This window comes from Triturus cristatus, chromosome 10 (assembly GCF_964204655.1).
Source record: "Triturus cristatus chromosome 10, aTriCri1.1, whole genome shotgun sequence".
Taxonomy (NCBI): domain Eukaryota; kingdom Metazoa; phylum Chordata; class Amphibia; order Caudata; family Salamandridae; genus Triturus; species Triturus cristatus.
The window spans coordinates 886,699,801-886,713,082 of NC_140593.1; the positions used below are offsets into that span (position 1 = coordinate 886,699,801).

Consider the following 13,282-nt stretch of genomic DNA (forward strand, 5'->3'; position numbering starts at 1 on the left):
CTAACCTGACATCCCTATATAACCATTTTCAAGGCAAAATTAGTTAAGGACTCAGCCAGTGAGGTCTTCCTTAGAAGTCTCCCTACATCCTTTGGGTCAGGTAGCATGAAGCTATGGAGCTCGTTCTAAGATGCTCTCTCTTAAGGCAGAGAAGAAGTGTGTGGGACTCTTACCCTAGTACAGTACATTACCAGCACAGGTGGCTACCCTGAATCCTTCACGAATAACGCCATCGGATCAGGCCACATCCTCATAAGTACTTTTCCATTGGGCAGTGATGCTCCTGAGCAGCAGTGAGATGACCTTGATTCCCAGGCTCTCTCCGATGAGAAAGTACAACAGTTCTCCATTATCAGTATCAATGCTCAGTGTATCCCTGTGAGAAGTTGTCCTGGTATATGCTGTACACTAATCAAAGTGGGCCCCTTGTACCAGTCCAAACAATCCTTATGGTGATTAGGTCAAAGATAACTTTTATTAAAAGCTATCCTAGTGGTAGCTATGGAGGGCAGCCTTCAGGCTAACTCTTGAAGGAATGTTAAGCACCTTGTTTTACCAGAATACAACCTTATAGTATTGGTTAAATGAAAAAGAAAACACACTGTAGTTATAAAAATATGTATTTATTATATATAACACCCTCTAGTATCCTCTACATGAGGATAGAACACAAATCAAATACAAAAAGTTGCAAAGAATCAAACGTAAGCATCACAATACACAGTGGACTCCTGGGGGAGACCAAACCATATACTAAATAAGTGGTATAAGAACCACGACTCGGGACTAGACCTAGTCTAGAAGGTGTAGAATCGCTGGAACACCAAAGAACCATCCAAGGTCAGTGAGTAGGGACCCCACGGAGGATGGGTGTAGAGTGAGAACACGACCGCGTGCTCCGTACAGTTCAATGGGAAAGCCGCAGTTGGAAAATTAGAGATTAAGGACTCTTCCCAGCAGATTACGAAGACAACCCTTGGAACTTAAGTGTTTGGAGAGCCACCCCATCCGTGGATACCTTTGTACCAGAGTTACCTATCCCAGAGGAGCCGGGTGCATAGCTACGAAGTGGCGTCTGAAACCCTTGTCGTCCTCTATGCATGTCAACAAAAAAATGCTGCTGCTGAAAGTAAGATAAGTGTCCGATGGAATCCAAATGTGGATTCTAGATGAGAAGAACCTGAAAGCAGAGGGGACAGAGTCTGGGTCACTTTGGAGTGACCAGGGGCTCGGTAGACGAATGCCCACCGATGTCTGGTGCTTCAGGTGTGATGACGGTGATCTTGACTCTTCAGCTGCAAGGACCAGGAAATGTCTAGGATGACCAGGAGCCGGAGGCGAGCTGTCCCACGATGGGTGTCGAGTACTGAGGGGTCAATGTCCGGCGGGAGCACTAACAAGCCTTGGCAGCGGCAAGCAAAGTAGGTTGTCAAATTCGATGTCGATCTGGCCCAGCAAGGACCAGGAGACTCACCACAGCAAGGGGAGTCAGGGCAGTTCTAGAGCAACCATGGGAGCCCAAATAAAGGAAAGTTGACCCTCAAGTGGACTCACAGGCTGAAGGCACAAGAGTCGCGAGGATACCAGCTAGCAGGGCACAGAGTGCGAGGATGCCGGAGTCCTTCTCAGAAAAGATGTGCTGGGGTCAGGGCTACAAATGGCCCAATGCACGGAAATGTTGCACGACAACAAGCATGCGCAGCTGCAAATAAACGTGGTGCACAGGGATACGGGTATACGGCCCCCACCTCAAACTTGGTGAGAGGGCAGCTCAACCTCGGAGACCTTCAGAAACCCACCTCCTGTGTTGCTGGAGCCTTCGGAGTCCGCAGGAGCTCCGGGTCAGCAAACCGGTCAGATGCGTTATGGTGCTTGCGTTTGCAGGGGAGTGACTCCTTCACTCCAAGGAAGATTCTTCTGTTGTCTTGGAGGACCACAGGGTCCTGCACGGAGCCTATATGGATCACGAACAGTGGCGATACTGGGGACAGCAAGGGAAGACGAAGTCAAGCCCAAGGGGGGTCCAGCGAAGTCCAGCGTGTCTAGATGGTCGAAGTGTAGTGGTATCTTCTTGCAGAATCTTGTCCACATAAAATCTGATGTCCTGTAGCCAGGTAACCCATTTTATACCCACGGGAGAGGGTTGGACAGATTCCAGGGACCCTCCTCTGGGTGGGCCAGGACAGGGGGGAGGCTACTCCCATGTCCTTTGTCCAGTTTTGTGCCAGAGCAGGAGCAAATGGCTCCCAGAACTGGTTTGAGCTGGACTATGAACAGGGACACCAAATGTGCCCCTGAGCCAGGCTTTCTGGCACTGTGACACTGCACTCACCCAGCCCCAATACACTAAATACTGTCTGGGAGGTGGTCACACCTCCCTGTGACAGGATGCCTATTGTGCTGCCTTCCCCAGCTCGAGTTTGGCTCAGCAGCAGGAGGGCAGCCTTGTGTCTGTGGCTGGCAGCATCCATTTTGTGCTGTAAGGCTCGAGAAAGTTGGTACCGGTAGACTTAGGTACCCCCAGAACCTTGGTTCAGAGGGGAGGAATCATACCTCCCACATCAGTTACTGGTGTGGAGGTATGATTCCAAGGTGTTTGACACCAAACACAACATACTTCGTTGCAGTCGTTTTCGAGATAGCATTTACCGTGATGTTATAATGCACCTCTACCTATATGTATGGTAGTATCACACACAGCCCGGGAGAATGGCCTCCGAAGGCTGCAGAGGGGCCCTGCTCCTGCAGGAGCACCCTCTCATGTAAAACCCAGCACCCTGCCTTCAGGATTGATAAGGCCTGCTTTAGGGGTGACTTATAAGGTTTTAAGTGTAGTGATATATATACATATAGTGAACCTATATCTCTCATAAGTGGTGCAAGCACCAGCTTACACAGGCTGCAGTAGCAGACCTGAGGTTCCATTTTGCATGACCTCTCAGGGGTGGCATAATAGATGCTTCAGCCCAGGGACTGATAAAGGTACCCCAGTATCCAATCTGGAGTTGTACCAAAGTACATACCTATCAATTTAAGGGAGAAAGTAGATAGGCTGGGGTTTTGAATAGCAGGATCCCAGCCAGACTATTCAGAACAGTGGTTGCAAAAAGCAAAACGTGGGGGTAACAATAAGAAGCAGATCCTACTTTCCTACAATCCCCTTCTCTCCTTGTCTAGCTCCTAAAACAAAGATATTATTCTAACTAACAAGGATGATTCTTCCACCTGCAACAGAAATGTGAGAAAGAACAGAATCTAACGTGCACATGAATTTCAATTATTAATTCTAATGTGAGAGCTTAGAGTGAATATGCATTTCAGGCCTTTTGAATTAAGCTAACATAAGAGAAATTGGACATGAGCTTTACAAAATTACATAGAAATTGTTATGTTATGTTATGTTATGTTACATGGGTATTTATAGGAGCGCACGTTCACCAACCGGTCTCTTGGCGCTAAGGATCTGAGCAGAGAGAGTTCAAGCAGAAAACATCTAGTTATAAGCCAGAGTGAACAGCCATGTCTTAAGCTGTTTCCTGAACCGCATGTAATCTACCTCAAGCCTAAGTGAAGTGGGGAGTGAATTTCAGAGCTTTGGACCCAGATAGGGGAACCGAGTCCCTCCAATGCGTTTGCGTCTGAATCTAGGCACTGCCAGGAGATTCAGATGCATAGATCTCAAGGTACGCTGGGGTAAGTATTCACTGATTAACGAAGAAATGAAATTAGGACCGGTTCCCGGAATAGCTCTGAAGGGAATGCAGCCTGTTTTAAACATAGCTCTCTGTTCCACTGGAAGCCAGTGGAGATCCTTAAGCAGCGGGCTAATATGCCAACGTCTGCCCTGAAGGTAGGTGATTCTAGCTGCTAGATTGTGGATCATCTGTAGGCGATGTGTCTGCTTTTGTGGGAGGTCAAGATAGAGTGTGTTTCCATAATCAATTTTTGATAGAATGATAGCAATCACAATTTGGATACTGGCCTCTTTGCTGAAAAAGCGTCTAATCTTACGCAGCTTGCGAAGTTGGACGAAACAAGCATATGTAACTGACCCAATTTGGGCACTCATTGAGAGACCCGAGTTGATGTGAAAGCCCAGACTCTTTATCACTGGTTTAGGAAGTGGGGCCACACCTTGCTCGGTGGGCCAATAAGAGGGTGTCCAGTGGGTGAGTTTATTGCTGGGTATGATTATCTCAGTCTTTTCCGAATTTAATTTTAATTGGTTGTTGTTCATCCAATGTTTAACGTACATACAGGACTTCCTAACAAATTCTTTGGATTCAGTTGAGTTCTCCAGAGTAAAAATTAGCTGCATGTCATCAGCATAAATAAAGATTGTTATCCCCATCTGCCGAAGGCTGGAGATCAATGGGCGTATGTATACATTAAAAAGTATTGGCGAAAGAGAGGATCCTTGCAGGACACCACAGCTCATTTCTACAGTGTTAGATTTATTAGGAGAGCGCCACACTGATTGTTTGCGTCCCTCTAAAAAGGATCTAATGCACATTCGATTAACATTCCTATCTACATATAAAATGACATGATTAATAAACACATTCAGCAATAAATGGTTGTCAGCTGTGCAACATGAGTGCTTCTGTTACGTTTTCTGCTGATTACTTTTGATTATTTCACCTTTATCCTTCATGTATTATACATAGTGGCCTAAATACACCACGTTCATGTTATCACGTTTCAAAATTCTAAAACTTAGGTAAACACAATAAAAGAATATATACGGATGCAGTCTAAATGTGTGATTATAATGCACCCCTACAATGGAAAATTGATTTTTGCGCTACATTAGTGACGTATTGTAATTTAATTTATCTAGTGCTTACTACCCCAGACAAGGCATTGTATGATGGGTAGTACCCTGCTCCATAACCTAGTGGTTCACCCAGTGGTCATTAGTTATTATAGAATTTTGTTGGTTATTGGTTTAGTCCTGTGTGCTGAGGGAGCTGTTGGAATCGTTTCTTACAGTGTGTGGTGGTGCATTTAACTAATACGAGGTAGGTGTGATATTAGGGTGAGCTCATGCAAGTGGAAAACTGGGTCAAGTAACTTGGGTGGAGGGGGTTAGATATTATGAGATTTCAAAGAGCGGTTACACGAAGGGGAATTTGTGTACTGTGAGAGCAGGATGAGTAGATAGTCTAGAAAAGGTTCAATATTGCTGGAATGGTTATTCAGAGAGTTTATGATTTGTAAAGCGAGGTATGGTTAGTTTACGGAAGTGTGCTGTTCCATAAAACTCTCCCCCAAAAATGTATATTTTCAATAGCTCTTTCTGTCTATTTATTGTGAGGTTGTTTACTGCGTATGCCACCATAATGTCGCTTGAGTGAATCCAACACAAAAGAAATTGGGCAAGGTACTTGTAACAAAGCACCTCACGGCTATACTGCAATCTTATTGGAGTAATGGTTTGTGCACACTTCTCGGCACCCGTTGCTCTTTGGTACCACTGGTCACAGATTCATAAGCTATATTCCATAAAGAGCAGTGTACGTAAGATCCCCCTCGAACACAGAAAGACCGTCACTCACGCCCTGGTCACCAGCAGACTCTACTACGGCAATGCACTCTATGCTAGAATAAACAAAAACCTAACCTGCAAGCTACAGAACATCCAAAACGCTGCCGCAAGACTGGTCCTCAACCTGCCAAGACACTGCCATATCTCCCAGCACCTGTGCACACCCTCCACTGGCTCCCCATCAAAGCTAGAGTCTCCTTCAAGATGCTCACCCACGCTCACAAGGCCCTCCACAACACCGGACCAGCATACCTGAACAGTCAACTCAAATTCCACGCACCCCAAAGGACCCTACGATCAGCCCAGCTCTCCTACACCACAGTCCCCCGCACCAGAAAGACCAGATTGGGAGGCCGCTCCTTCTCCTTCCTCGCAGCCAGAGCCTGGAATGACCTTCTGCTCCACCTCAGACAGACAACATCGCTCCCCTTCTTCGTAAGAAACCCTAAAACCTGGCTCTTCGACAAACCCCCTCCTTGAGACCCTTATGGTGAGTAGTCGCGCTTAACAAACACCTTCATTGATTGATTGATTGAGTACACTTGAACAAAAAACTTTTCAGTCTCTATGCATTTTCTTTCAATCCTTTATTATCAAATCCAAATAAGATTTTTCTAAAAAGCAGCCAACACGTTTCGTTCTATTCGGCAACAAGCCATGAGAACTTCTTCAGGGCTCTTAAATCAAACTACAAGGACTCAGTAATTATTGTCCGTAGTCCGTTCAAAAAATGGAGGAATAAGTATCCTTACGGTGATAGTGTACCTCTAACTCAGCATCAGATATTAAAGTCTGCTCAGGTACCAATAACCATTTATGTAAACAATGGGGAGGATACCCTTAATCTGTAATCGAAATCGCCAGTGGGAAATAATCTGCAGTGATAGACGATCCACCACACCTCCCAAACGACATCCGAGGGAAGAGATGCTGCTTGACACTACTTTTATTATTTTCATTGCTATATTCATGCTGCATTGCCACTTTTCCAGCTTTAGGTTGTTCAATAATATGAAGCTGTGCTATATGTGTCTGACGTATATTTAATGCTAAACTAAATAAAAGAATTGCGTTGCAAGCATGTGATGACGTAATCATCTATGAGACGGTGGTACCTGGACGAGGACATTTTAATTCATAGGTAGCATCTGATTTTCAATACAAAAAGGAGACTCGCAGCCTGTGAAACATAATTCATAATGGACCCTTTTTTAAACGTAAAAGATAAAAGCACCTTTTACAATTAAACTACAATACAAATGCCATTCAATACCTTCGGAAAAACAGGGGAGAAAGAAGGCTGACGTTTTTTTCCTCCAGAACAAAGAACATGAGATTCCCTTTTCATTGCGTCCGTCGCCATAGCAACAACACTGCAGGAGTTGCTGCAGGGAGGCGTGGCTCTGCGGAGGAAGGTAATGAACACAGCGCTTGTGTGTGTGCGTGTAGGGTCTAGGAAGTGTGCAGAGACTGAAATCGTACAAAGTGAGCGTGTGTGTGTGTGTCGAGGCGTAGTGGTCGAAGGGGGAGCACAATCCCTAACTGCCTTATCCAAATGTTGTTACTTAAGATATATTTGCGGTTCCTAATAACTCGCTCACATAAGGGTTTGGGGAGGGCAGTGTCGTCACATGAACGTTTCAGTAAATAGTGAAAGGGCGATTTACTGCCACCCATCTGACGAATATTTAAGGCGAGGGCTCGTGTTTGCTGGTTAGTAGTAAAGCGGTGAAAAAGGGGGTACCAGCAGTTCTGCACAATAAATGTGAGGACGAATCCTCGGACCAATCGGGTGGGGAGGAAGGCGAGTGGACATAAAAGTGTTTTAAACAGGAAATGATGGGTCTCGGATCAGCCAGTTCAATATGTTTGCTAAATATGGAGGGCTGTCACAGACCTGCTTAAGAGACAGGGGGAAGGAGATGGTGGTTCAGACCCATATGATAAATGTGGGTGAGGGAAGTTACAGACGTATCTGAATCGGAGGGTGGTCTTGTAGGGCATTTGGCCCTCCTCTTAGTTTAAGGGGAGCAACATAAGTGTGAACATACAGGACAGCACTGCCAATTTATGTTCAAGGTGGTGGAAGGAATGCTTGAATTAATCTCAGCCACCCTCTATTGCTCGAGGCTGCATTCCAAATCACCATTTTGACCCTCTCTTACATTCTAGATAAAGGCCCCCCTTGTGCAAATTATTCTTGACCCTACTGCAATCAGTAGAAACATTCCATGAATAACTGCCTGGCCGTGTGCCTTCCAGATGGGAACACAAATAACCCCAGACCAGTTCTGGCCTACTTAGGTCTCATCAGTGAGGTATAGCTTGAGTCAGTGGCGTAGCAAGGTCAGGTGGTACCCGGTGCAGAAAATTTCTTGTCACCCCCGGCTTAACGTACAAATACAAACGAATAGCAAGCATCATAATGTTTACGATACTTACCAAACTCTGTATCATAAAGAAGAGGATGATCACAATGAATCAATGAACTAAAAAATGTAACAAAAATACATTCAGCACGGCACTTATAAGCTTCAGTAATAATGCACAACTAACTCAACAGAATGACGTGGGGTTACTGACTGGCACGGCAGCGGATAGGATTGGTTGGGGATTGAGTGATGATGAGTCACTGGTTGTTTACGTCTCGCTCGAGTACAAACTGCAGAGACAGACTTCGGCAGAAAAAAACACCCCCTCCCCTTCCTAATCCATACGCTCTCCAACACACAGGTTTGAGTTCAGCCACGTTTTATGTATTATGTTGACTTGATGAGGTTGATTAATTGTCAGACGAAGTTATTAAACTCGTATTAAATAATATAATTAAACTCGTATGAAATATATCTATTTTTTTTTAAAGTATCATGAGCCCCCCAATTTTTTTTATTTTAAAACACATATTTTTGCCATTTGGTCACCCCCCTCTGTGATGACACCCGGGGCAGCCCGCACCCACCACACCCCCCTTCCTACGCCACTGGCTTGAGTCCTATGGCATAGAGTCCTAAGTAGGTCGAAACTGGTATGGGTTAATTTCCCCCGATAACAAATTATTACCTTTATTAGGTCCATGCCGAATACTGAGGCTGGGATGTTAGTCCTGGAGAAGTGTGGCTCACTGGTTAGAGGAGGCAGACCTGGAAGCAGAGGTCAGCCCGGGACCAGGGTTCAATTCCCGGCTCGGCTGGGTCTTGAGTCCATAAATGTCCATGGACTCGACAATTCTCGCTCCAGTGCCTACTCGATTCATGGGTTCACACTCTGTGACTCTGGGCAATAGCTTGCTTAATCTCCACATGGGCCCCTCGCGGCGGGATGCCTGGCTTTCACCTTGCGGATGCCCTGCCGGGTTATCTCACAGGGGAATACCAGGACGGGTTCCCTAAGCAAGCGCTTAGAGACCGCTTGGTGATTTGCGCTATATAAATTCCTGCACATTTACATTTACACCACCAAGAGAGCGAACCATCAGTAATAACTTCAACATCTGTCCTCATTCTTTTGCCCTTGCATAATAGTATCACATTGCCATAAGGGTATATGGTCTTATGAGAAAAGATCATATCCCTCATTCTTCCTAAATTATCCTCCTGCCTGCTTGCTGCTGGAGACAGAATTCTGATTCTCAAGAACTGAGTGTTCCTACCCCTTCTTATGTTCATGGTGTTATATTTGGTCAACAGTTTACTTTAGCCAGCAGAGAAGCTTAAAAATACACAAATTTCTTGAAAATAGCTCCAAGTGTTATTTGTCAGTCACCTGATTGACAAGCTTTGAAAAGATATCAAACTGAATGATAATTAACCATGGATACGATGTGACTAGTAAGAAATGAATTTGATGTAAAGAGTTAAATACTAGGGAACAATTGTTGCAGGTACATGCATTACCCAGGCTCCCTTTCTGGGATACGGTGTGGCCATGTCACTATTCAATTCCTTATGCATCATCTGCCAGTCTGACGTGAGGGATTTGCCATTAACATTCTCCAAATTTTAAGCTTTGGACTTGAGCTCCTGGGCTGATACTAATTTTGTCGGGCCCTTAAGTAGATTTCTCAAATCCAAGTCACTTTTACTAAGGTAGCTACCGCCTTTAAATCTACCATGTTATTCCATCTTGTGAGTGTACAAGAACCAGACAAATTGAATTTTGTGTGATACAAGCAGGATAAACAAACACAAAAATTGGCGTGATACTTTCAGTGAAATGCTGTTTGCTTAATCAGCAATTCAGCAGGTCAGTACCAGAGATCCAACGAGTTCTCGAATGTGCTGCTAGTTGTTTGTTACCTAAATTAAAGGCAATTCCAAGAATTGGACGAGGATGTCTCATTCATGTAATGTGACGTGCTTCATCATTCGCCACCTCATCCTACCCTGGTAAGATGTTACTACCAGGGCGGACTCGACCCCAGAGTGAGTTTTTTCTGAGGGAGTTCTTAGATATTTCTTCTCTCAGTACAATGATTTAGGTCCAGTTTATGATTCAAAAAAACATGCGATAAGCCACTAAAGTATCCTTTAATTTGGTGGTATCCCAGGTTGATTAAAAGATTACAAAGGGGTAAATACAGGAGGCATACTTAGGTGTAATGACCTGTATTTGTCACTGTACATATACTTAAGCAAGATAAACATAAATCTACTTCACTGTAATGTTGTAGACATTTCTCAAGAAACGAACATTCCTAGATTGGTGTGACTATGCATGCTGTCATTCAATCTGTATGTTTCAAACGTCATGGGCAATAAACCCAATACACATGACTGGATATATAGTTTTTAATTTGCCCGCAGTCAAGGCCCCTAGCGGAGACCACTAGGGCGACTGGCGACTTGCATTAATATGAACTTGAAGTGTACATCACAGTAATTGATTGTTGCACACCAGATATTCACCAGCTATTACTAACTTTTAATACTGATAAACAAATGCTTTTAAATGTTTACAATAGGAGCACAAAACACAGTTGACTCGCACACAATTAATATTATAGATGTCAGGCTTAACGAGCTCCAGAAATGTAGCCACAATATGGGAAATCCTATAATCATGGCCGCCGCTGATTTGAACACAATTCGAGATCCACTGAAGAGGTATGTATCTATTACTGAAGAAAAAGTCAATGTTTGGGATAATCCTCGGATGAAAGGAAGATATATTCATAACTGTAGGCTGACAGCTTTAACTTACAACGGCAGAACTCTATTGGATAGTAACAGACTATTCTCTTTTAAACAATTGTAAACATAAAGGTTGGCTATATGTATAATTATTATTAGTCATTTTAGCTGGAGCCACATGAGGGACAGGGTGGTGGCAGAGCTTCCAGAAGTACTCATGACCCCTTCTTTTATATCTTACAGCTATTGATTTTAAGCACCCAGTTTTGCTGGTAGAGGACTGTGATACAAAGGTCATAAATGTGTGCCATAGGTTAAAATTGGATTATGTTGAAGCAGAGAAGTAATGAGCCAGTTAACTCCTAAGATATAAAACTACATGAATGCAATTACATTTTACACAGCTCTGTCCGACCAAATGGCTATCTCTCTCACAAAAACCGCAATCTGCAGAAAGGCAGCGTGTGCTAAGACATATCTATAATTTGACTGAGAGTGTAGACTGGCAAAGTCTTGTCTCTTGAAAGCAATAAAAAGCATGAATTCAGAGGATATAACGGTATCTAGGACTTTACATAAAATGATCATAGATTAACAAAGGGAAATGGGAGCATGCCAGACAGTCAGACGTGCTTAATGCCATCAGATCAAAGGACCAAGGGCTCTTCTGGCATCTTGTGACTCGTGATAGTAAGAGGCAAATTGCTAAACCAGAAAAATATATCACATCACAGCCAGATTGTTGGTTTAAGCATTTCTCTCCCCTGTATTACGAGTCTATTGAGGGATCACTTTCTCATTATCTTTTCCCCGAGAATGTGTACTTGAAACCTTTTACCCTTCATAAGGTTCTTTTAGTAATTAGAATGCAAAAAGGGTAAAAGCCTCTAGATACAATTCCAATGGATCTATACAATTCCGAGACAATGTAATTGGGAATTACATTATAATGGTTAGTAATGCAATTTTAAAGGAGGCTTGAAACCAAAATCATGCTTAGATGCAGTTTCACAGACACTGCAAAGTATCATCCAATAAGTTTGACCAATAGTGTTCAAAAACAAGCATTTGCAGTGCAGTAGGTCTGACATTGTAAATGATAATGCCTTTTATTTATGTGTTGTTTTTAAAGCCGATAAATAAAAGGCATTGTCATTTACAATGCTAAAAGCTTAAACTCTCACAAATGCGAGACCTATTGCTTTGCAAATGCAAGCACCTGTGCTATAAAAAAATGTTTAAAAGCGTTAGGAGAGAGCATGTCCTGCCTGCAACAGATGGCAGGACAAAGCTATTTGAGAAAATAGTGCTTGAAGGATGTAAATAAAGCCTACTGAGTAACAACACACGTAACAGGGTGTCGTGATGGGAGGTTACAAAATGGGACAAGGCAGTGCTAAGGAGGGACTACTAAGCCTATTGACCAATGAACAGCCACAGTTTACAGTGGACAATGACACAAGCCAATGAAAAATATGGGTGGGGAGTGGGTGGAGCTTCTAGTCCCTATCTGAATATAACATAACTCGCAGAGCAATGCATGCGCTGCTCAGGCTCAACCTAAAAAATTGCAGGTGTATTGGCAAGACCTGAGTTCTGGGTAGAGCAAAAGACTGCTCTTTCCCACTGTCAAGCAGGATTCAGAAAAAGACTGTTTTGTGGATCAGGCATCTAGGTAAATTTTCATTATAGAAAATATTTTAGTACTTCAGACAATGTCACTGTATATGATATTTGTTGACCTTCAACAATATTCCAAGATGCCTGCTTTGGACAATCCTGTATGAAGTGAGTGTTTCACCAGGTTTAATGAACATTTTGGTAACATTTCATCACACTGTGCGAAGTAGGATGAGTGGTGAAAATTCAAAGCCTTTTGCCGTAATCTGGAGTGTGCCAAGTTTGGTGTTTTGTCAATTGTTTTTATCTCTATACAATAATCAAGTAGCACAGTTTGTGATGGTAAAGTCTGCGAGTCCCCTGTATTGGGTCGCTTGTGAATTTCCATACTGCTATTAGATCTCAAAGCACTTTTGATTTCAAAGATACCCCAAGGGATACAGAATCTCTTTAATAAATTCAAGGGATTCTATAGACTTGAGGGCTTAGCCATTAAATCAAAAACTAAATTGAAGGCTTTTAAGTCTAGCAGAGGATATCTTCTCCCCGGCTATACAAGTATGTAAAGCACACTGCTAAAATGCCTCCTTATATTGTGCTAACATCTGGGGATATGATGATGTTTCAGTATTAGATCCATGTGAGAATGCCAGCAAGCACACTCGCCAGTCCACTACTGATAGATATAGGTATGGTCAGTGTCTCACCTCTAGCTAAAATCAGACCACATCTTTTTGGAAATGAGTCTGGAGACACGAGAGCTAAGCCATTGCAGGGAATGTTTGTGTGAGGTGTGGAGTCGCAATGTGTAGGCCACGCTCTTGTTTCAAACATTTTCAGGACTTGGCTGACTAAAACGCATGCCTGATCTGTGGTCTAGCCCCATTTCTATCTCTGCTAGAATGAGAAGTTAAAGTAAACAAATATGCAAGCTATGGTTAGAAGAAAAACTGAAAAGAAATGGCTGTGAGGGTTCACTAGCCCA

The 13,282-nt window shown here is 43.4% G+C and overlaps 1 protein-coding gene across 2 annotated transcripts in view; it reads left to right on the forward strand.

Moving 5' to 3' along the window:
- The window catches only part of LRRC61 (leucine rich repeat containing 61), a 281,819-nt gene that overhangs the window by 160,733 nt on the left and 107,804 nt on the right, over positions 1-13,282 (forward strand). The window contains exon 1 of one of the 2 annotated variants that reach the window (XM_085628604.1): positions 6,923-6,963. The exons of the other annotated variant lie outside the window; for it this stretch is intronic. The gene's annotated coding sequence lies outside the window, so the exon portion shown is untranslated. Of the gene's footprint in view, positions 1-6,922; positions 6,964-13,282 lie in introns of those variants that run through there. 2 annotated transcript variants of the gene reach the window in all.